General features: G+C 41.7%; 1 long non-coding RNA gene across 1 annotated transcript in view; it reads right to left on the reverse strand.

Moving 5' to 3' along the window:
- The window catches only part of LOC139041097 (uncharacterized), a 53,406-nt gene that overhangs the window by 16,875 nt on the left and 11,297 nt on the right, over positions 1-25,234 (reverse strand). The window lies entirely within an intron of this gene.

The following is a 25,234-nucleotide window of genomic DNA, read 5'->3' on the forward strand; positions in this document are numbered from 1 at the left end:
TTACCATGCATCTTTTCTGACCACAAAGGTATGAAACTAGAAATCAACTACAGGAAGAAAACCAGAAAATCCACAAAAATGTGGAGATTAAGCATAATGCTACTGAACAATGATTGGGTCAATGAAGAAATCAAAGGAGAAATCAAAAAATTCCTGGAGACAAATGAAAATGAAAATATGACATGCCAAAATCTATAGGATACAGCAAAAGTGGTTCTAAGAGGGAAGTGTTTAGCAATTCAGGCCTACCTCAACAAAAAAGAAAAATCCCAAATAAACAATCTAACAGTGCATCTAAGGGTACTGGAAAAAGAAAAACAAACGAATCCAAAAATCAGCAGAAGGAGGGAAATAATAAAAATCAGAGCAGAAATAAACAAAATAGAGATTTAAAAAACAATAGAAAAAATTAATGAAACCAAGAGCTGGTTCTTTGAAAAGATAAAGAAAATTGACAAACACTTAGCTAGACTCACCAAGAAAAAAAGAGAGAAAGCTCAAATAAATAAAATCAGAAATGAAAGAGGAGAAATTACAACACACACCTCAGAAACACAAAAGATAGGAGAATACTATGAAAAGCTATATGTCAACAAATTGTATAATCTAGAAGAAATGGATAAATTCTTAGAAACATACAACCTTCCAAAACTGGACCAAGAAGAAGTAGAGAATTTGAATAGACCAATCACCAGTAATGAGATTGAAACATCAATCAAAAACCTCCCAAAAAATAAAAGTCCGGGACCAGATGGCTTCCCTGGTGAATTCTACCAAACATTCAAAGAAGACTTGATACCTATCCTTCTCAAACTCTTCCAGAAAATTGAAGAGGAGGGGAGGCTTCCTAACTCATTCTATGAAGCCAACATTATCCTATACCAAAACCAGACAAGGACAAGACAGAAAAAGAAAATTACAGGCCAATATCACTGATGAACATTGATGCAAAAATCCTCAACAAAATACTAGCAAATCGAATATAATAATACTTTAAAAAGATCATACATCATGATCAAGTGGGTTTCATTCCAGGGATGCAGGGATGGTTCAACATCTGCAACTCTGTCAACATGCTACACCACATTAACAAAATGAAGAATAAAAATCACATGATCGTCTGACTAGATGCAGAGAAAGCATTTGACAAGATACACCATCCATTTATGAGAAAGACTCTAAATAAAAAGGGTATAGAAGGAATCGCAACGAAAAGAATAAAATACCCTGGGATAAATTTAACCAAGGAAGTGAAAGATTTATACCATGAAAACTACAAGACTTTCTTGAAAGAAATTGATGACGACATAAAGAGATGGAAAGACATTCCATGCACGTGGATTGGAAGAATAAACATAGTTAAAATGTCCATACTACCTAAAGCAATCTACAGATTCAACGCTATCCCAATCAGAATCCCAATGACATTCTTTACAGAAATTGAACAAAGAATCCTAAAATTCATATGGGGCAACAAAAGACCCCGAATTGCTAAAGCAATCCTGAGTAAAAAGAACAAAGCCGGAGGCATCACAATCGCTGATTTCAAAACATACTACAAAGCTACAGTAATCAAAACAGCATGGTACTGGTACAAAAACAGGTGCACAGATCAATGGAACAGAATTGAAAGCCGACAAATAAAACCACACATCTATGGACAGCTAATCTTCGACAAAGGAGCTGAGGGCCTACAATGGAGAAAAGAAAATCTCTTTAACAAATGGTGCTGGAAAAACTGGACAGCCACATGTAAAAGAATGAAAATTGACCATTCTTTTTCACCATTCACAAAAATAAACTCAAAAGGGATAAAAGACCTAAAGATTAGGCCTGAAACAATAAGTCTTCTAGAAGAGAATATAGACAGTACACTCTTTGACATCAGTTTCAAAAGAATCTTTTCGGACACCATACCTCCTCAGATGAGGGAAACAATAGAAAGAATAAACAAATGGGACTTCATCAGACTAAAGAGCTTCTTCAAGGCAAGGGAAAACAGGATTTAAACAAAAAACAGCCCACTAATTGGGAAAAAATATTTACAAGCTACTTATCTGACAAAGGGTTAATCTCCATAATATATAAAGAACTCACACAGCTCAACAACAAAAAATCAAACAACCTGATCAAAAAAATGGGCAGAGGACATGAACAGACATTTCTCCAAACAAGATATAAGGATGGCCAATAGACACATGAAAAGATGCTCATCATCACTAATCATCAGGGAAATGCAAATCAAAACTACACTAAGATATCACCTTACAACCGTTAGATTGGCAAAAACATCCAAAACCAAGAGTGACAAATGTTGGAGAGGTTGTGGAGAAAAAGGAACCCTCATACACTGCTGGTGGGAATGCACACTGGTGCAGCCACTATGGAAAACAGTATGGAGACTCAAAAAGTTAAAAATAGAAATACCTTGGGGCTGGCCCCGTGGCCAAGTGGTTAAGTTCGTGCGCTCCGCTGCAGGCGGCCCAGTGTTTCGTTGGTTCGAATCCTGGGCGCGGACATGGCACTGCTCATCAGACCACGCTGAGGCAGCGTCCCACATGCCACAACTAGAAGGATCCACAACGAAGAATATACAACTATGTACTGGGGGGCTTTGGGGAGAAAGAGGAAAAAATAAAATCTTTAAAAAAAAAAATAGAAATACCTTATGACCCAGCCATCCCACTACTGGGTATCTATCCTAAGAATCTGAAATCAGCAATTCCAAGAGTCCCATGCACCCCTATGTTCATTGCAGCATTATTTACAATAGCCAAGACGTGCAACCTAAGTGCCCAGCAACTGATGATTGGATAAAGAAGATATGGTATAGATACACAATGGAATACTACTCAGCCATAAAAAAGGACAAAATCGTCCCATTCGCAACAACATGGATGGACCTTGAGGGTATTATGTTAAGCGAAATAAGCCAGGCAGAGAAAGATGAACTCTATATGACTCCACTCATAGGTGGAAGTTAACATATAGACAAGGAGAACTGATCGGTGGTTACCAGGGGAAGGGGGGGGGGGACATGGGGGGAGGACACAAAGGGTGAAGTGGTGTACCCACAACATGACTAACAATAATGTACAACTGAAATTTCACAAGGTTGTAAACTATCATAATCTTAATTTTAAAAAAAAGGCAAAAGCAAAAATGAAAAAAAAAAGGGTATAGAAGGAAATCACCTCAACATAATAAAGGCCATATATGACAAACCCACAGCAAACATCATTCTCAATGGAGAAAAACTGAAAGCTATCCTTCTAAGAACAGGAACCAGACAAGGATGCCCACTGTCACCACTCTTATTTAACATAGTATTGGAAGTCCTAGCCAGAGCAATCAGGCAATAAAAAGAAATAAAAGGGATCCATATTGGAAAAGAAGAAGTGAAACTGTCACTTTTTGCAGATGACATGATTTTATATATAGAAAACCCTAAAGAATCCACTAAAAAACTTTTAGAAATAAATGAATACAGTCAAGTCGCAGGATGCAAAATCAACATACAAAAATTGGTTGCATTTCTATACATTAACAACGAAGTAGCAGAAAGAGAAATTAAGAATACAATCCCATTTACAATCGCAACCAAAAGAATAAAATACCTAGGAATAAACTTAACCAAAGAGATGAAATATCTGTACACTGAAAACTGTAAAACCTTGTTGAAAGAAATCGAAGAAGACACAAAGAAATGGAAAGATATTCCGTGCTCTTGGATTGGAAGAATTAACATCGTTAAAATGTCCATACTTCCTAAAGCAATCTATAGATTCAATGCAATCCCTCTCACGGTTCCAACAACATTTTTCACAGAAAGAGAACAAAGAATCCTAAAATTTATATGGAACAACAAAAGACCCTGAATAGCCAAAGGATTCCTGAGAAAAAACAACAAAGCTGGAGGTATCATACTCCCTGATTTCAAAATATACTACAAAGCCATAGTAACCAAAACAGCATGGTACTGGTGCAAAAAGAGGCTCACAGATGAATGGAACAGAATGGAGAGCCCTGAAATAAAACCACACATTTATGGACAGCTAATGTTTGACAAGGGAGCCAACAGCATACAATGGAGAAAGGAGAGTCTCTTCAATAAATGGTGTTAGGAAAACTGGACAGCCACATGCAAAAGAATGAAAGAAGACCATTACCTTACTCCATGCACAAAAATCAACTCAAAATGGATTAAAGACTTGAATGTAAGACCTGAAACCATGAAGCTTCTAGAAGAAAACATAGGCAGTACGTTCTTTGACATCGGTCTGAGCAGCATATTTTCACGTACCATGACTGACCGGGCAAGGAAAACAAAAGAAAAAGTGAACAAATGGGACTACATCAAACTAAAAATCCTCTGCATGGCAAAGGAAACCATCGACAAAACAAAAAGACAACCTAACAATTGGGAGAAGATATTTTCAAACCATATATCAGATAAGGGGTTACTATCCAAAATATACAAAGAACTCATACATCTCAACAATAAAATACCAACAACCCAATTAAAAAATGGGCAAAAGATCTGAACAGAGATTTCTCCAAAGAAAATATACGGATGGCCAACAGGCTTATGAAAAGATGCTCAACGTCATTAGCTATCACAGAAATGCCAATTAAAACTACAATGAGGTATCACCTCACTCCGGTCAGAATGGCTATAATTAGCAAGACAGGAAACAAGTGTTGGAGAGGATGTGGAGAGAAGGGAACCCTCTTACACTGCTGGTGGGAGTGCAAACTGGTGCAGCCACTATGGAAAGCAGTATGGAGTACCCTCAGAAAATTAAGGATAGATCTACCATATGGTCCAGCTATCCCACTGCTGGGTATTCATCCAAAGAACTTGAAAACACAAATGCATAAAGATACATGCACCCCTATGTTCATTGCAACATAATTCACAATAGCCAAGACTTGGAAGCAACCTAGATGCCCATCAAAGGACCTGTGATATCAAGAAGATGTGGTATTTATACACAATGGAATACTACTCAGCCATAAGAAATGCTGAAATCCGGCCATTTGTGACAACATGGATGGACCTTGAGGGTATTATGCGAAGTGAAATTAGTCAGAGGGAGAAAGTCAAATACCATATGATCTCGCTAATAAGTAGAAGATCAAAACAGCAAACAAACTCATAGCAATGGAGAATAGATTGGTGGTTACCACAGGGGAAAGGGGGAGGGGAGGAGGGAAAAGGGGTGATTATGCCCACATGTGAGGTGATGGACTATAATTAGTGTTTGGGTAGTGAACATGATGTAATCTACACAGAATTTGAAATATATTACTATGTACATCTGAAAGCAATATAATGTTATAATCCAGTGTTACTGCAATAAAAGAAAAAAGAGGAAAGATCTCAAATCAATAAGCTAACTTCTTACCTCAAGAGACTAGAAAAAGAAGAGCAAAAGAAACCCAAAATAGGCAGAAGGAGGGAAGTAATAAAGATTCGAGCAGAAATCTATGAAGTTGAATAGAGGAAAATATAGAGAAAATCAATAAAACAGGAGTTCCTGCTCGTTGCAGTCAATGTCTTTGATAAAAGCTACGAGGAGGGCAACTTTTTTTCTTGCTTCAAAGCTCCTGATCCCCAACATATTGAAAAAATTCATTTCCAATGACTAAGTTTCTCACTTCTGTTTTGTTTTTTCTTTCCCTCAAGTGCGACAGAAAGGCCAGAGGGGGCTAGAGTTGGGTATTTCCCCTCCCCCAGGTTGGTTAGGCTCTGGTAAAACCCTAGTAAGTTAGGCTCTGATAAAATAGTTTTCCTTGAGGGCAGGCCTTGTTAAAAAGAACAGAACGCTCAGAGCATATTTTGAAATGACTGCTTTTCTCCTCTCCCTGCTGGAAGCATGAGGAGATCTTTTTCTGGTCTTCACTGAGAGGACCTGGTAGGGCTTCTGCAGGTAAAACTCACAAAAGTGTGGTGACTCCCTAAGACTGGTCACCCTGGAGCTTTTAATTCTCAAACTTGTCTACACTGAGCCTCCAGCAATCCATCAATTACAGTTTGTTTTCCTACCCAGGGCTGGTTCCAGCAGAGGTTTCTGCTTCTGGGCTTCTGCCCTGGTAAACTGTGATTCTCTGTATCCGCTGGTCTCTCTTTAATTTTTTTTTTATATAAAGATTGGCACCTGAGCTAACATCTGTTGCCAATCTTCTTTTTTTTTCTTCTTCTTCTTCTTCTTCTCCCCAAAGCTCCCCAGTACATAGTTGTATATTCTAGTTGTGAGTGCCTCTGGTTGTGCTGTGTGGGACACCACCTCAGCGTGCCATGTCCACGCCCAGGATCCAAACGAGCAAAACCCCCGACCGGGGAAGTGGAGCACACAAACTTAACCACTCGGCCACCGTCCTGTCTCTTTAATTTTGAGGGGGAGCAGTTCTCCCTGCAACTTTCAGTCTTTGATGGATTGAGAAGAGCTGTTGATTTTGTTTGTTCAGTTTTTTCTTGTTGTGAGGATGGGAGTGGGGATTTTCAAGCTCCTTACATGCCAGACCAGACTTTTTTATTTTAATGTTGAGTTTTGAGAGGTTTTTTTAATATTTAATCTAGATACTAGTCCGTTGTCAAATATGAGGCTTACAAATATTTTCTCCCAGTCTGTGGCTTCACATCCTCCTCATATATTCTTTCACAGAGCAAAAGTTTTTAATTCTGATGAGGTCCAATTTCTTGTTTTTTCCTTTTATGGATGGTGCTTTTAGTGTCAAATCTGAGAACGTTAGGCCTACCCCTAGATCCTGAAGATCTCCACCTATTTTTTTCCTAAAGATTTTATAGTTTAAAATTTACATTTAAGTCTATGATCCATTTTGAATTAATTTTTCTATAAGCTGTGAGGCTTAGGTTGAGATTCTATTTTTGCCTTTGGACGTCCAAACACTCCAGCACTATTTGTAGAAAAGGCTACCTTACTTTGATTGAATTCCTTTTGCACCTTTGTCAAAAATCAGTTGATCATAATTCTGCGGGTTTACTTCTGGGTTCTCTATTCTGTTCCGTTGATCTATTGGTCTATTTCCCCACCGATACCACACTGTCTTGACTGCTATAGTTATATAGTAAGTCTTAATATTGGATACAGTGATTCCTCCCACTTTATTCTTCTTTGTCAGGATTGGTTCAGCTATTCTATGGCCTAAGCCTTTCCATATACTTTTATGAGAAGCTTATCTATATCTACAAAAATTCTTTCTGGGATTTTGATTAGAATTGCGTTAAACCTATATATCAATTTGGGAAGAGTTCATGTCTTTACCTTGCTGAGCCTTCCAATTCATGAACACTGTATATCTCTACATTTATTTAGGGTTTTTTTATTTTTTATCAGAGTTTTATCAACCTTGTAATTTTCAGAATACATATCCTATACATATTTTGTTAGATTTATGTCTAGGCATTTCATTTTCTTTGGAGTGATTATAAATGGTATTATGGGTTTTTTTGAATTTTTTTCTGCTGAGGAAGATTTGCCCTGAGCTAACACCTGTTGCCGATCTTCCTCTTTTTTGTTTTGCTTGAGGAAGATTAGCTCTGAGCTAACATCTGTACCAATCTTCCTCTACCTTGCATATGGGTTGCTGCCACAGCAGTGTAGGTCCACGCCCGGGATCTGAACCTACAAACCCAGGCTGCCAAATCCGAGTGTGCCAAACCCAACCACTATGCCACGGGGCCAGCCCCAATGGTATTATGTTTTTAATTTTATTTTCTGCATATTTATAGCATATACAAGTACAAATGATTTTTCTGTATTGATCTTGCATCCTGTGACCCTACTAAATTCAGTTATTCTGGGAAGGTTGGGGGTTTTTTTGGTAGATTCCTTGGGATTTTCTATATAAACAATCATATCAATCATCTCATCCTTAAATAGTTTTTCTTGTTTTCCAATTTGGATGCCTTTTGTTTTTTCTTGCCTTATTCTAGTGTAGAATATACTATATTCTTCCATTAGTTTGTTGAATAAGAATAGTGAGAGTAGACATCCTTGCTTTCTTCCCCACCTTAGGAAGAAGCATGCAGTCTTTCACCATTAAGTATGATGTTAGCTGTAGGCTTTTTGTAGATGTTGAATTAATTTCCTTCTAATTTGCTGAGAGGTGTTTTTTTTTTTTTATCATGAATGGGTGTTGGGTTTTGTCAAATGTTTTTCTGTGTCAATTTATAAGATATTATGATTTTCCATCTTTAGCCTGTTGATATAGTAGATTACATTGATTGATTTTCAAATATTGAACCACCCTGAATGCCTGGAAAATAATCCCTTTTGGTCATGTTGTCTAATTCTTTTTATACATTGTTGAGTTTCATTTGCTGATTTTTTTCTTTTGAGGAGTTTGGCATCTAAGTTTGTGAGACACATTGGTCTATAACTTTCTGTTTTGTAATCTTTGTTTGCTTTTCTTATGAGGGTAATATTGGCCTCATAAAATGAGTTGGAAGTGTTTCCCTCTTTTCTATTATCCGGAAGACATTGTATAAAATTGGTGTTAATATTTTTTTAAATGTCTATTAGAATTCTCCAGTGAAATCATTTAGGCCTAGAGAATTTTCTTCAGCTGCTCTTGAATTGTGGATTCAGTTTATTTAATGATTATAAGACTATTTGGATTATCTATTTTATCTAGCTTTGGTAATTTGTAGTTTTTGAGGAACTGTGCTCTCTCTTTTAAGTTGTCAGATTTATGAGTGTAAAAATCATTTGTAGTATTCTTTTATTATCCTCTTAATGGCTGCAGGATCTATAATGATATCTTGTTTTATTCCTGATATTGGTGATTTGGGTTCCTTTTGTTTCATCAGTCTTGATAGAGGTTTATCAATTTTATTAATTTTTTCAATGAACCTTCTGTTTGATTGATAGTCTCTTTTGTTTTCCTATATTTAAAAATACATTTCTGCTCGAATCTTTATTAATTCCCTCCTTCTGCCTACTTTGGGTTTCTTTTGCTCTTCTTTTTCTAGTTTCTTGAGGTAGGAAGTTAGCTTATTGATTTGAGATCTTTTCTCTTTTTTAATGTAAGCATTTGGTGTTATAAATTTTCTTCTCAATACTGCTTTAGCAGTATCCCACATATTTTGATATGTTGTATTTTCATTTAGTTTTATGATTTTAAAAAAAATTTCCTTTGAAACTTCCTCTGCCTCAATATCCTCATTTGTAAAATGGAGCTATCTGCTCTACTTAAAAGACAGAAAACAATTACTAACTCATTCGACAGATACGTATTGATCACTCACTATGCACCAGGTGCCATCCCTGCTGGTACAACAGTGAACAAGCAGTGCACAAGGAAAATCTCCCTGACCTCATGGAGTTTGCTTTCTGGTGGGGAAGGCAGGCAATAGATAAGACAAATTGGGGAATATTTAGTGTGTTAGATGGTGATAAGTGCTAAGGAGAAAAATACAGCCAGGAAGGCAGATGGAGTGGCAGGAGCAGAGGGTGGATAAAATTTTAGATCAGGTGTCCAGGGAAGGCTCTCTGAGAAGGCCATTTGGGTAAAGGGTGAAGGAAGTCAGGAGAGGCAGGCTGTTGGCTTTGTGGATATCTAGGGCAAGAGCATTCCTGACAATGTGATGATGGGAAAACTGCTGAAAAATTTGAAGCACTGTATGAGTGTGCAGGTGAGGGAGAATTAATCTAAAGTCTTAGGTATTTTGTGGTCTTTCTTTTCTCTTCTGTTGTCTCTAGGTTTGTCAAAAGATTAAGAATATTATCTAGGGGCTGGCCCTGTGGCATAATGGTTAAGTTTGCATGCTCCAGTTTGGTGGCCCGGGGTTCACTGGTTCGGATCCTGGGCATGGATCTACATGAGGCTCATCAAGCCATGCTGTGGTGGTGTCCCACACAGAAGAACTAGAAGGACTTGCAACTAGGATATACAACTATGTACTGGGGCTTTGGGGAGGAAAAAAAAAGAAGAGAGAAGATTGGCAACAGATGTTAGCTCAGGGCCAATCCTCCTCACCAAAAAAAAGAAGATTATTATCTAGAATCAGAGCTTTTGATGTGACCTAAGAAATCAAAAGGCCAACCTCAAATGATGCCCAGAAGGACCACATCTGGCAGAGGCTCCACAGGAAATGGCAGGACATTTCTCAGCACTCTATCCATGGGCCACATTCATCCCCAGCATTTGCCTACCTGAGAAGCTGGTCATTTGAGGCTCACATAGAACCCACAACTGGGTTAAACCAAGTTCAGGCCGTGATCCTAAGACTAGCTTCCCTAAGACATTTCTCAAACGCCAAATACTCTCTTAGCTGAGGATCTGGCTCTGTTCAACTCTGATTTCTGCTCTACTTAGTTGTAAGTACAGCTTTCTGCCCTCTGCAACATTTTCCATTCACGGTCTCCCACTGAAGCCATACATATTCTCAGAGTTGTGGCAGGGGACAAAAACAACATTGGTCCTTTAAGTGTGAAGTACACGAAAACAGTTCCCGGTCTCAGTATGGTCAGTTAAGTTTGACTCAATCTGGGTCTGAGGAATTCTCTTGCACATGGCGCTACCTTCCCTCCACGTGGTGTCAACTGCGGGCTGTGGCTACGCACAATGTCAGAGTAGCTGGTTTCAGTCAAAACAGCTCTCGGTGCCATATGGCACCAATGTACACAACTGGTTGGTTTGGTGTCATGTAGACAAAACAACGATTTGATGGAATGGGTTTTCACTGTTCACCCAGCTCCAGTTGGCATGAGTCTAGGGTGTGCCTGCCAAGTATGTGGGCAGGTTGGGGCCCTGCACTCGTTGCTGTTTGCAGTGCTGGCAGCAGCCCCATTTTCCCGCTGCCTTCAGCAGTCTGAGGTACTTGATTTGAAGGGTGGGGGCAACAGAAGGGGGCTGAGTTTGGGAAGCTGATAACTAGAATGGGGACTGAATGTGTTAGTCCCCAAACCTGAAAAAGTCTCAGATGTTTCCCAGCTTTACCCACCTGTCCAGAGTGGGATTTGCCGGAACATTGACGTTAACCCCAGCCTGTGCCTTTGCGGGACTGACCAGGCTACAACAAAGGCTTTCTTGGAATCTGAAGTTAAGAAAGATGAAGAGCCAGTGCCGCCTGTCTGTCTGCAGTGGGCATATTGTATAATAATAGCTCTCTCTGATCTTTCTTTTACATGTTCTTGGTTTCTCCACGTCTTCCTTTCAGCTTTGTAATGTGACACCTAGCCGCTGGCTTCTTATCTGTGCTGCCTACCCCCTTCCCAGCTCTCCTTTCTCAGTTCCACACAGAGAGCGGAGACCACTCCTGCTTTGAAGCCTTCAGGATCATGTCGTTTCCCTTAACACCCCGTTTGTGCTGGACTCATTGTCTAGTGATGTCGTAGCTAGGCGAGGACCATAAACTGCACCCCCCAACCCCTGCCTTAATCCTGCCTTCATTTCCCCATCTCCTATAATTCTTCCCAATTATAAGGTGTCTCACTCAGGCAGGCCCTCATAGACCCAAGAGGCCCCTTCTTGGGGTGGGGACAGGGCTTAGATTTGAATATTTGGTCTGGGGTTTTTCAGCTCCTCCATAAACTCAGGAGGTATGAAAAACAAGACAGTTGGCTTGTCTTGGACAGCGTTTATACCTTGTGAGCTTCTTCTGGAGGGGGAGAGCAAATGGCCCTGTGCTATCAGGCTAAGCCCAGAAGAGATGGCATTTTCCACCTGTGGGGAAGCTTCTGGGGTTACCACCGTCTGGTGGGCCCACAGCTTTGGCCGGTGGGTGGTTGCATGATGAGCTGCGGCATGTGTGGCCCAGCTTGACCCCTCTGTGTCTAAAGAGCCCTGAGCCATCAGCTCAGCAGGGGCATAAAGAGAATAGGTGTTTTCCAAGTACCCCAAATTTGGAAAACAGATCATTCCCATCACAAATTGACAATTTCCTTCATAAAGAGATTTCCTTCCTGCTTCCTTTGCTCTTTCCAAGAAGGAGGACTGTGCTTTGAAGCAAGAAAAAAATTGCCTTCCACATAGCTTTTCTCAAAGATAGTGACTGCAATGAGCAGGAAATCCTCATCAGGGGTCCCCAGCTGCTCGGGCCTCTCAGAGGTAGGAATGGAGATACCCACATAATCTTAAACATTAAAAAAAAAAAGCTGGTTATAACACTGCACAAGCTAAGGGCAATAGCAGCATCCTTTACTTCTGGTTGTAATTCATGAACTTAGTATGTTAACTTGTGGGAAAATAAGTCTGTCTCCTGACAAAATAAACTACAGTTACGTAAGTGGGGTTTCTTTCTGGTGAAAAGTATGTTAAAAATTGGGATGTGCACGGGGAAGGTAAGGAAAGGAGACATTAGAGGTGAAAAGGCAAGCCCCCTTGGCGGCTTGCTCAGGGATTTGTCCTGTGGGAATCCCCATCAGCTGTCAACCGCTCAGGCTCTCCCATGGCCCTCCCACTACGCGGAGCTCAGTACCCGACGCACCAGTCCCATGGGAGTCCACTACAAGGACTTTTCTCTGGAAACACAAGTTTAATAAGAGCTCGATTTAAGTTTTGCAATCTTTCCTTTCTGCCTGTACCGCAAGTAAGATGCAAAGATGCTCAGGAGTGAGGGCTGAGGGGGAGGAGGAGGGATAAGATAACACAAGCAGAATAATGGACTACTATATGGCTGATGATAATAACAGTGGTCATGATTGGTATTATAATACTCATGATCAGTCCTTGAGTACCTTTTGGCGTTCAGAGTTTATTCAAATCCCATTATTCAAAGCCCATGATGATGTGGGCTGAGCAAGCATAATTATCCTCACTTTACAGATGAATAAATTGGTTACTTAATTAGCGTATGGCCAGGGCTTGAATCTAGATCTCCTGACTACTCACTAACGCTGTGTCTTCTCAAAGCACCAAGCGACGAGGCTGCTGGGGAAAGTCTGACCACTCCCACCCCTTCCCAACTGTCCCAGATTCTTTTGGGTTCCTAGACCTGCTGCATCTAACAGCTGAAAACAACCCTCACATGAAAATTAGACCATGCAGCACTAAGGATAAAGGAAAAAAGTTCATATCATCAAAATTTAACATTTCTCCTGATCAAAAGAGAACACTAGGAAAGTGAACAGACAGTCCACTGGGAAAGAAACTAGGAAAAAAACATACGCAGCACATATCTGACAAATCCAGAATATAGAAAGAAATCCTACAAATCAAGAATAAAACAAACAATCCAATTTATAAAATAGGCAAAAGAACTGAAAATATCCTTCGCCAAAGGAGATATACAAATGGCCAATAAGCATGTGAGAAAGTGCTCAACATCATTAGTCATAAATGGAAATGAAAACCACAATGAGATAGCATTACCTACCCACTAGAATAGCTAAAAATTAAAATTCTGACATCACTGAAGAATGTGGAGCACCTGTCAGGGGAGGTGGGGGTCAGGGATAAAGTGGTACAACCTCTTTGGAAAACTGTTGGCCAATTTTATAATGCTAAACATACATTCACTCAAGATACTTATCTAATAGAGTAAAAAACATATGTCCATACAAAGACTTGTACACAAATATTCATTGCAGCTTTTATTCATAATAGCCAAAACCTTTAAACAACCTAAGTGTTCATTGGTAGAATGGATAAGTAAATTATGGCATATTCATGAAATGGAATACTATTCAGTACTAAAAAGGTATAAACTACTGACTCATACAACAACATAGTAGAATTTCAAGCACATTATGTTGGGCAAAAGAAGACTGACATGGGGCCAGCCTTGTGGCCAAGTGGTTAAGTTCGTGCACTCCATTTCAGTGGCCCAGGGTTTTGCCCGTTCGGATCCTGGGCACGGACTTGGCACTGCTCGTCAGGCCATGCTGAGGTGGTGTCCCACATAGCAGAACTAGAAGGAACTACAACTAAAATATACAACTATGTACTGGGGGGGCTTTGGGGAGAAGAAGAAAAAAAAGAAGATTGACAACAGATGTTAGCTCAGGTGCCAATCTTTAAAAAAAAAAAGATAGACACTAAAGAGTGCATACTGTATGAGTCCATTCCTATGGAGTCCAAGAACAGAAAATAAAAATTTATATTGATGGAAGTCAGAAAGTGGTTCAGAAGGTGGTAGAATTGGCTGGAAGGGGGCACAAGGGAAATTTCAGGGGTGATGGAAATGTTCTCTCATTTTGAGTAGTGGTTACATAGGTGTCTAAAACTGTCAGAACTCTTCCAACTAAACTCTTAAGATCTATGTATTTTACTATATGTTAATTATATCTCAGTAAATTTTTTTAAATGGACTGTGCTTGGTTAGCTACAAGGGTTATGCCTTGCTCCTTGGAGGCCAGTTTCTTCCCCTCTGGCTGAAAGCTGAGATGTGAGCTAATGAACTCCCCAAATAGCCTGGGCCTAAGGGGTGAAGGCAATGAAGAGTTTCAGCAAAACAGCTTCAACCAAAAGGCCTTTCTGCAGAGTGGTGCTGGAAAGGCTCTTCTCTCTGCTCCCACCCCGGGGGGATACTGACCTGTTATTTATTATCTTCATCTGTGAAAACTCAGAGGGCGAATACCAGAGGCTTTTGCCAGTCATCTCCCACTGTTGTCCAAAAAGGAATAAAGCACAACTCTCTGCAGAGTGCAGCTGGTCTAACTGGCCCAGGGTCACCCCTCATGCTGGGCAGGGAGGTACCTCATTGTTGGCGTAGAAGTCAGCTCCAATGACAGACTTGCTCCTAATTTTAGGATTCACTGGACCTCACACAGAGATTGACTTTAAAACTTTAGGAAAGGATGATAAAAACAAGGCATCAAGCCATACCTGTATGTTTCTAGACCAAGGATGCCTTAGTTCTCCTCAGAGGCACAGTCTGATGGTATCTGAACAACCCCTTGGGGCCAGGGAGTTCCCATCCCAGGGAGACTAGGATGTCAGGGGGCTTGGAAACTAGTCATATGAGGGACAGTCACAAGAATCATGTGCTTTTCCCCAGGAGAGAGTGTGGGGAAACACCACACCCATTCAAATAATTGAAGGGTTGTCTAAAGGAAGAAGAAACAGCCTTTTTTATGCCAAACTACAAAACTTCAACCAACGTATAGCAGTCACAAGAAGCTGGACTTTAATGCAACATAAAAAGGACCTTTGTACCAACCAAAGCTACTTGGCATTCCATTCACATATCCATTCATTCAGCCAATAATTTTTTAATATCTACCGTGTTGTACACACACACAAGGATGGATCAGTTGCAGACTTGGCTCTGAATGATGCTCACTGCAGAATGGGAGAGAGATGTGACTATAAATAATTCAGATACAAGACAGCAAGAGAGAGCACAGGTGAGAGGCCATGTCAGTAGAGGGAGTGATGACTTCCAACCTCAGCTAGACATTCCACAATGCTCACCAGTCATTTTGCTCCTTCTGGTTTATTCTTTCATGTATTCAATAAATATTCTGTGGGCTTTAACATGTACCAGGCACTGTTCTAAATGCTGGGGATATAGAGTGAATAAGAGAAAACCCCTCATCTGCGTGGAGTTTATATACTACCAAGGAAAGACAGCCGAAAGGCAAAGGGATACTATATTCTGTCAGTTGGTGACTGGTACTAGAGAGAAATAGGGTTGCTCTGAATATTTCTCTTCAAGTAATCAAACAGTCCCTTTTCTCTTGCTTTTGACTATAATGACCTCCCACCTCACTGAGAAAATTACGGCCTCAGCCCCCTCCCTTGCACATCGCAACTACTGTCATTTCTCCCTGTCCTTACCCAATTACTTTCTGATTCAGAAGAAAGAAAGATTCTTCCTCCAAGACTGACCTCTTCACTCATGCTCTTCCCCTGCCTCAAGGGCCTTGCTCCATCAGCTCTGCCAGCTGCCACCCACCCCCCCATGCTCCCCACCCTTGCTCTCCTCATTCATTAGCTTGTCCAAAACTCACAGACTTGTTCATTTCTCATAGTCTTAAAGCAACATTCCTTGCCTACCCCCAAGACGGCAAGCAGGGGTTAGTCAAGAGCTAATTTGGATCAATTGGTAGCAGCTTCCTGAGCAGAGTGGCAAGGGGGAGTTCCCAGGATCCTGCGTGAACCCATAGAAAAGATAGACCTGATGGTTTATTATGTGTACCCATGGTCACAGAGAGCACCAGGTGTCATGGTGCTCTTGATGAGTACCCACAGATCCTGTCCCACGCTGACTCTCTCTCAAACTTTGTTGCCAAACTTCTTAAAAGCACATGCTATACTTCTCGCCTCCACTGCTTCACCTCTCCTTCATTACCTCACCTGCCTCACCATGCTTCTGTCTACTGACCTGCTCCTGTAAAGATTAACAATGATCGCCTAATTGCCAGTACACTGGCTTTCCCCCTCATTGTGTTTGATGTCTTGGTAGCCTTAACTGTTGGTGTTCCCTAAGATTATGTCCTCAGCCCCCTGCTCAACTTTCTCACACTCCTTGGACAATTTCATCCATCCCATAGATGCAAATATAACAGTGTGCTCTGGTAGCTTCTCATTCGGTCTCCTGCCCAGAATGCTCTCCTGAGCCACTGGACACTTCCACTTGGATCTATCACTGAACATTTCAAACTCCTGGTGTCCAAAATAGGACACATTATCCTCTCTCCAAATGCCTCTTCCTCCTGAATACCATTTCATAGTTTATAGTATTGCTGATCTGGCAAGCACCCAAGCCAGAATAGTTGAAGTGATTCTTGACTTCTTCCTCTCCCTTACCTTCTTCATCAAATCCATCACAAACTCCTTTCTGTCAATTCTACCTCAGAAACATCTCTTGAAACCACTACCTCCTTTCCATCCTCACTTCCACTTCTTTAATTCCAGCCCTCATCTCTTTCCTACTGTTGAAAAGACCTCCTATCTGTCTCCGTTTCTTTATGCTAACTCCCATTTCTGTCCAATTCCTCCTCCCCAGAACTAGAATTCTTTTCTTAGAAAAGTAACCTTAGCATGCTATTCCCTTAGTTAAAAACCTTCTAGAAATCATCCAGACATCATTTAAATGGTGAATGGTTAAACAAACATACCATGAAATACTACTCAGCAATGAAAAGAAACAGACTCTTGATAAACACCACGACTTGGATGAACCTTAAGAAAATTATGCTGACTGAAACAAAGCCAATCTCAAAAGGTTACATACTGCATGATTTCATTTATGTAACAGTCACGAAATAACGTAATTAAAGGGGTGAAGAACAGGTTGATGGTTGCCAGGTATTAGGGATAGGGGATGGGTGTGGCTATAAAGGGGTGACACAAGGGAGTCTTGTGGTGATGGCAGTTGAGTATCTTGATTGTGACGGTGGTTACTCAAGGCCACAGATGTGATAAAATTGCGTAGAGCTACACACACACAAGCACACACACACATTAGTTCATATAAACTGGTGAAAACTGAATAAGATCTATGGTTTGTACCAAGGCCAATTTCTTCGTTTTGATATTGTGCTATGATCAGATAAGATATTAACATTAAGGGAGGCCTGGAGAAGGGTGAATGAGACTTCCCTGTACCTTTCTTTACAATCTTCTGGGAATCTATAATTATTTTAAAAGTTAAAACCTAAATAAATATTTTAAAAATAAAGCGAAAAACACAAGAAGAAAAACCATCAATGGCTCCCCATTTTTTACAGGACAAAATACAAACTCCTTTGCTCAACATTTGAGGCCCTTAACAACGAGCCTCATATCCCATTGCTCTTCCTGTTACACCCTTCATTCATTCATTCAATAATCTTTGGGAACCCACGGTGGGCTGGGACACCAAAAATACAGTAGTGAGCAAGACAGATAAGGCCCAAGCCCTCAGAAACTTACAGTCTTTGGGGAACACAGTCAACTGCTCAAGCAATTCCAGTGAAGCGGGCCAAGTGTCACAACTGGGAAGTACAGAGGCTGTCTTAATCACCCTCCTCATCATCCGTTTTCACTGTGCTCTTCCCTTTGCCCAAAATGCCCTTTCCTGCACTGGTGAACTTCCACTGTCAGCTCTTCTATGAAATCTTCCAATTCATTCATTCAGCCAGTCAGTGAACAAACACTTACTGAGCACCCACTCCATGCCAGGCCTTGTTGCAGGCATTGGGGCTGCCCTTGGACAATAGCACAGCCTCTGTCCTCTTGCAGCTGATACTATTTGAAGAGACAGATGATAAACAGCCAAACAGGAAAAATGGCAGTGACAAGCTGTAGGAGAGTGGTTGGAGAGCAATTAGGCTGGGTGAGTCAGGGGAAGTTCTCTCCAACCAGGTGATGTTTAAACTGGTACCTAAATGAGAGGAAAGAGCAGGGGGGAGTATTGTAGATAAAGGAAGGCAGGAAACTGGTGTAAAGTCTTAAGAAGGAAACATGTGGCCTGTTGAAGGAACAGAAGGTTAGTGTGATGGAGCAAAGTGGGAGAGGCAGCTAACGGAGCAGAAGGTCAGAAAGGTGGGTAGGGTGCCGTTTTGAAGGGCTTTATAAGTCAGGGTGATGAGTTGGAAGGTCTTTCCTAGTACAACAGTAAGACTCTGGAGGGTTTTAAGCAGGGGAGAAACATATCTGAAGGACTTTTTAAATCATCATTCTGACTGTTGTGTGGAGAAGGAATTGTAAGGTAAGGAGGGTGGGTGAGAGAAGAATCAAAGAGACAAGTTAGGAGGCAAGAGACAATAGGGCTCCCTGCTGGCCTGCAGGTCCTTGATCACTTTGCTGATGCTCATTTGTCCCTTGATTTAGGGTCTGTGGTTTATGTACCTGCCTTCCTGACAAGACTATTGCTAATGGAGGAGACTGACCATGTGTGATTCTTTTTTGTCCCCCTCATGACTACCTGGTTCAGTAGTTTTTCAAATAAAATTCAATTACTATAAATAGTTATTATCCAGCTATAGAAGGAAGGACAGTGGATCCCGGGAAGACTCTAGAAAACAAATGACATTAAGTAGACCATGAAAAATGGGTAAAATTTGGACATGTAGGAATGGGAGGAAATAGCCCTCTGGATGGAGGGAACAGTGTGATGAAGAAACAAAGATGGGAAAACAATCAATGCATATGGAGAAAGGGCAAGATATGATGGTGTAGCCATCTGCCTGGGGGAAGGACTGTGAATGGATGCAGGAGAAAATAAGTTGGAAAGATTAGAAAGTTGGGTTGAGGTAAAATTATGGTGGTTCTTGAAGATTGGACAAGAGCATAGCCTTGCTGTGCTTCCATCTGAACCAAGGAACTAGTCTTAAATTTTGAGGACAAAGGGGGAGCTATTTAATGTTATTGAGCAGAGGAATGATAAAATTTGAACTCTACCTCTGAAAAATAGAACTGAAAGCCACTGGAGTGGGAAGGATAGGAGATGGGAAAAGTGTTTTGGAGAATGGAGAGCAGTGTTCAAGGTAAAAAGTAATGGGAGTTACCTGGGCCAGCCTTTGTTCTTCTCCCCCTGAAGCAGTAAGTTATGTCTCTGTAAGCCCTCCCACCATCATTTCAGGGTTTTTATCAGTGTAAGACTTTATAAGGTCATCACAGTTTCTGCATTCCCTCAAAGCACAGGTAGGGTGGGTGAAGATTGTTTCTAGAGAAGCATGGACCATTCTATTCCATCAGTTTCCAGACAGAAACCCCAGGTAAAGTTGAAGAGGGTTAAGAAAGATGTCACCTACAAAAGGTGGACCCAGGAGCTGGGAAGCCCTCGGGGCGAGGCAGGGATGCAGGGCAAGCCTGCTCACTCCGAGTCTGGGGATTTGTTTTTCCATGTGGATTTCCTTCCAAGAGTGCAAATGTGTTTTCTTCTCTTGGTCTCCAGTTTGCCACGCTTCCCAGCTCATTCCACTGGATTGTGTTACCCGCCGCATTGGGTTGTTTTCCCCTGAATGCTTCCAGCTGTTTCACTCCCTGCCTTCTGCTTATGTGCACTTCTCAGTCGTGGCGTTCTTCCCTCCCGGGATGCTATTCCCAACACCGGTTATGAATACAACTCTGATTTACCATCCTCCCTGCCCTCCTCCACCTACTATTTTCTAGTCCTACCCAATCCTGTGTATGTTTCACTAGCCTCAGCAAGAAGAAAGGAACTAAAATTTACTATTTATTCACTTATTACAGACCGGGCACTGTGCTAAAACGTTTACATACATAATATAATTGGATCCTCACAGCTAGTCTGTAAAATAGGTATTATTATTGTTCCCATTGACTAGATGAGGAAACTGATGTTTAGGGAGTTTATGCAACTCACCTGTGGTTGTAGAGTTCAAAGCCAGGATTTGACCCAGCTCAGTGCGCCCGCAAAGGTCATCTGTAGCACCAAGTACATTCAGAACTGTATTTTTTTGAACTCACATGTATGGTTTCATATCGGGCATATCCTTTTACAACTTGCTTTTTTTCATTCAACATTACATATCTGAGATTTATCCATGTTGATAAATTTTATCTACCTCATCCTAATAACTTTATTTTATTTTATGAGTGTACTACATTGATGGATGTTTAAGTCAGATCCAATGTTTTGTGGTTACAATATGTATTCTAGCACTTAGTTCTATGTGCCATGTGAGGAACTTTATTTAGGGCATGTACCTAGAAAGGAGATTTCTCAGTTGTAGGATATGGGCATCTCCACCTAAGTCCATTTGAATTGCCTACAATCTCTTTGCAAAGTGGTGGTATCAGTTTATACTCCCACCAGCATCCCACATTCTCACCATCACTTGCATTATCAAATTCAGAAGCAAATTTGGCAAAATCTGCGTGGTAGGTATGTGGATGTGTGGTGTTATTTTATTTACTGTGCTCCTCCATACATTTGAAATATTCCATAATTTAGATTAAATTATTATGATTGACAACTTTTATCAGTGGCTTGGATGAAGAGTTAGAATTCTTACTATAGCATCTGCAAATAACACAAACTTAGAGGAGCGAGATATGTGAATGCCAATATGATCTTGTGATTCATAATCAGAAATATGTATTTGGTCTTGTACCCCATTCCTGGCACAGATCTCCTAAAACCCTTGGAGTTTCCTAAGTGAGGAGAGCAATAAAGGCGTCTTTTGTTATGTTAAGGAGGTGACTTTGGAATTGCACCTTAAGATGAGGACTGGTTGCCAGGAGAACCAACCATGTAATTAGAGGTTGGAACTTTCAGACCCATCTCCAGACCTCCAGGGAGGGGAGAGGGGCCAGAGATTGAATCAATGGCCAATGGCCAATAATTTAATCAATCATGCCTGTGTAATGACGCCTCCATAAAACCCCAAAAGTACTGGGTTCAGAGAGCTCCCGGGTTGGTGAACACATGGAGGTGCTGAGAGAGTGGCACAGAGAGGGCATGGGAGCTCCATGTCCTTTCCCCATGTCTTGCCCGATGCATCTCTTCCATCTGGCTGTTCCTGAGTTACATCCTCTTATAATAAACTGATAATCTAGGAAGTAGAATGTTTCTCAGAGTCCTCTGAGCTGCTCTAGCAAATTAATCGAACCTGGGAAGGGGATTATGGGAGTCTCTGGCTTATAGTCAGTCGGTCAGAAGCAGAAGTTACCTGAGCTTTTGACTGGCGTCTCAAGTGTGTGTATGTTTGGGACCAGGGGGGTAGTCTTGTAGGACTGAGCCCTTAACCTGTGGAATCTGATGCTGTCTCCAGGTAGATAGTGTCAGAGTTGAGTTGAATTCTCAAACACCAGCAGGGTATCCGAGAATTGCTTTTTGAGGTGGGGAAACTCACCACACACAGACGTTGGAAATTTGGGTCCCATAAGACCCCAAGTGAGCCAGGCAAGCATATTAAAAATAAAAAATGGGATCCTACTATAAATGGGGGGCTTGTGACCCTTTTATCACTCTAAAAGATGAATATGCCCACAGCACGAAAGAGCACCATGGAAAACAATTCCCAGCATCAGATCTAAGGGGTGCATTTAGAGCCTTGCTCAGGACATGAAGAAAAGGGAGATAGGGACCTGAGAACCCCAAGAACAGACCAGGAAAGGGCTTCATAATAGGAAGAGGCAACAGGCGGGCCATGGACCACACAGGTCCTGCAGCTGGATATTCCCAAGGGCTGCTAGCAAAGGTTTTGAGGCAAAAGCCATGCCAAACACTGCTCTCTGAACTAACCTAGGCCTCCAATAACAAAAATAATGATGATAAAAACTGCATTTTCCTAAGAGTCCATTTTGTGGCAGGCAGCACTGTGTTCGGTGCTTTATAAACATCATCTTTATTCCTCAGGACAGAACTGGAACCTAATTTTCAGGTAAGGAAACCAGGCCGAGCCAAAGGACACAAGCGTTTTTCAAGTCTTTACTGTGTCCTGTCGCACAGCCAAGGTCAACATCAGTGGGGAGGGACACAAACTCTGCTCTCAGCCAGAGGCACTGAGTTTACAGGACCACGGGGTGGATGTATAATCCTATCACAGGGGAATAAAGACCTGGAACCTGGAACCATTACTCCAATCTACCGCATTTCTCATCAAAAATAAAACCAGTATTATAGCCAACTCGGAGCCTGCATTTAAGAAACACTGTTCTAACACGAGGTGCTAAAAGGTGATATAAAAGTAATAAGCATAGCCAAAAACAAAAATGACCAGTCTTCACTCTGTTCCCTGAGAGGGCAGAATGCTAGTTTATACATAACTGGCATCTTTTTTAAAAAAATGTGACTTTTTAGTAAAAGTCAGCTTCCTTCTCCACAGAGAGGAGACTATTGAGACACGTAAGCCCTGTGGCAGTTCCTTTGGTTGCCTTCCTCAACCGAACATCTTGCCTCAACGCCCTTTCCCAGTTTGCTCAATGGAACCAAGACGGTGCGATCTTTTTGGAAAATACTCATTGAAGATACTTCAAAACACTGCTGTGAGGATCAGTCAAGGCGATATATGTAAAGCGCTTATCAGGATGCCAGGCCCAGCTGAGGAGCTCAGAACATGAGAACGGAGAGCTACTGTTCCAATAAGCCCCTCCTCTCGCATCCTAACAGCACCAGCGCAGTGCTGGGCCCGGGTGTCATTCAATAAACGCTTGCTGAATTGATCTTAGCATCAACTGCATGGTCATGACCTCTTCTCTCTGCCCAAAAGGGTGCTAAGAGGCCAGTGGTAGAGCCCAGCTGGGTGGGGGTCAGAGCAGGTGCAGGAAGGCGATGTAACCCATGAAATATCTGGGTAACAAAGTCAGTCATGAATACCTGGGGAATTACTCACTTTCGCTTTCTCTTTGCCTCTGCTTGACCCCATCAACAGAGACAAGGAAAAGTTAACTTCATCTCACTCATTTGGCAAACTTTACTAAATGCTGCTAAATGCTTCAACTGGCTACTAAGTCAATTGAAGAGAGGAGAGGCCATTGTGATGCCAGATGAACAACATCCAATCTTTGCCCTTGTGTTGTACACAGGCTAGTAGGGGAGACCAACCCTCAACAGTCAGACCATAGAAGCGTCAGAATATCACGGTGGGTGCTCAACAGAGGTACGAAGAGGTGTTCTGGGGACCCAGGTGACATATGCCTTGACTGTGTTCGTTTTTCAAATAAGAGAAATTGAAAGCATTGTTCAGTATTAGCATATCATTAAGTATCTTTTTAAAGCAAATCTTTGTTAAATAAATAATTGATCTTTTGGGAGACTCTATATGTTTTGGTTTTGCCCTGGTGACTACAAAATCTAGGCTATCTATTCCCCATGGGAACACTTGGTAAATATTTGCTGCTGAGATGAAGGATGCTTCGTCAAGTAGCATCCATTCTACCATGTGCTGGTACCACACAGCTGCTCCCCAGACACTAATCTGAATGGCTATCACCTGCAGAGCCTGAAAGGGGCCCACGGGGCTTCACTCTACCTTCCCCTCCCTGCCTCCACCACATTTGGCCCGGGCTGTCTCTAAATCATGCTCCTCTCTGGTCTCTCTTCTGTGGGTGCCTGCTCCCCCAATCTTCTTCCCACTTTCCCATTTCCCTCTTCAGAGAGAGAGGTGCTGTGTTCTGCTCCAGACAGGAGGAAGCCCACAGAGCCAGCTTGAGTTGGCTGCCCTTTCCCAGAGCACTGAACATCTTGAAGATATTTGTAATTTTACTCACAACCAGAGGATATAATTCATCGCTTGCTGAATCAAAGTCCACCAGCTGCCAGAGGATTCCAGAGACCATTTGTACATTGCTTAAAAGTGAAAACAAAATGAAATGGTTCTAATCTCCCCCTACGCCCCCCCCCCCTTACACACAAATATACACACATACAACCAAGACTTAGGCTCTTGCTCCCAGACAGAAGGAGCCACACCACCTCCTGCTTGCCCCCGCCTCCCACCCCTTGATCTCTAAGGAGAGATGGTTCAACTCATATTTGGGATATACAGACTTTGTGGATGCAAATAAGGCCCAGGCAGCCTACAAGGTTAGGAGTGAATTACTGTCAGCAATGAGGGGCTTGAGGGATACAGGGAATCCTAGCCAAGGAGAGGGATGCAGACTTGCTCTCCTATGCAATTAATCATCTGTAAGTGCAAAGGGATGGCCACTGCGAAGATTAGGTGAGTCTCAACAGCTTGCTACATCTCTGCTTTCCAGCTGGGGCCGTGGGTTGGAGAAGTTTGATCAACCCCTCCCCATTGCCTGGACTTTGGAGGACAGAGAAAAAGCAGATTGATAACTGACAAGACAGACTGTGGGGCATGAGAATGTCTTCCCTGACCTTCCAGGGTCAGCAGGCACTGTCCTAAGCACAGGGACTCTGGCCTTGACTTTCCCCATGGTTTCTACTTGCAGAAGCTGAGTGGATTCAGATACCCAACCACATGCAACAGACTGTTCAATAGTAACAATTGCTGCCACATATTGAAGATTAACTGTGTGTCCTGTGCCTCGTTAACCCTATATATACATGATCTTATTTAATCCTGACTGCAGCCCTTTGAGGCCGGGCACCACACTTATCCCATTTTCGCAGATGAGGAAAGTAAGGCTCAGAGAGACTCAGTGACTTGCCCAAGATCACGCAGTTGTTGAGTGATGGACGCAGGATTTGAACTCAGGCCTGTCTGATTTAGAGGCTGCTGTTTGGAACCACCAGACTTCTGCCTCTCCCTAGACACTGAAGGAAGCCTCACAAGACAACGTCGTCTTTGAACTGAGAACAAGAAAAGGGTTTATTCCCCTGAACACATGATAGATTGTTTCTACTTTACTGAAGATAACTATAAAAATGACTAGGAGACAAATTTGTGACTCAACTATA

Source organism: Equus asinus, chromosome 20 (genome assembly GCF_041296235.1).
Source record: "Equus asinus isolate D_3611 breed Donkey chromosome 20, EquAss-T2T_v2, whole genome shotgun sequence".
NCBI lineage: Eukaryota > Metazoa > Chordata > Mammalia > Perissodactyla > Equidae > Equus > Equus asinus.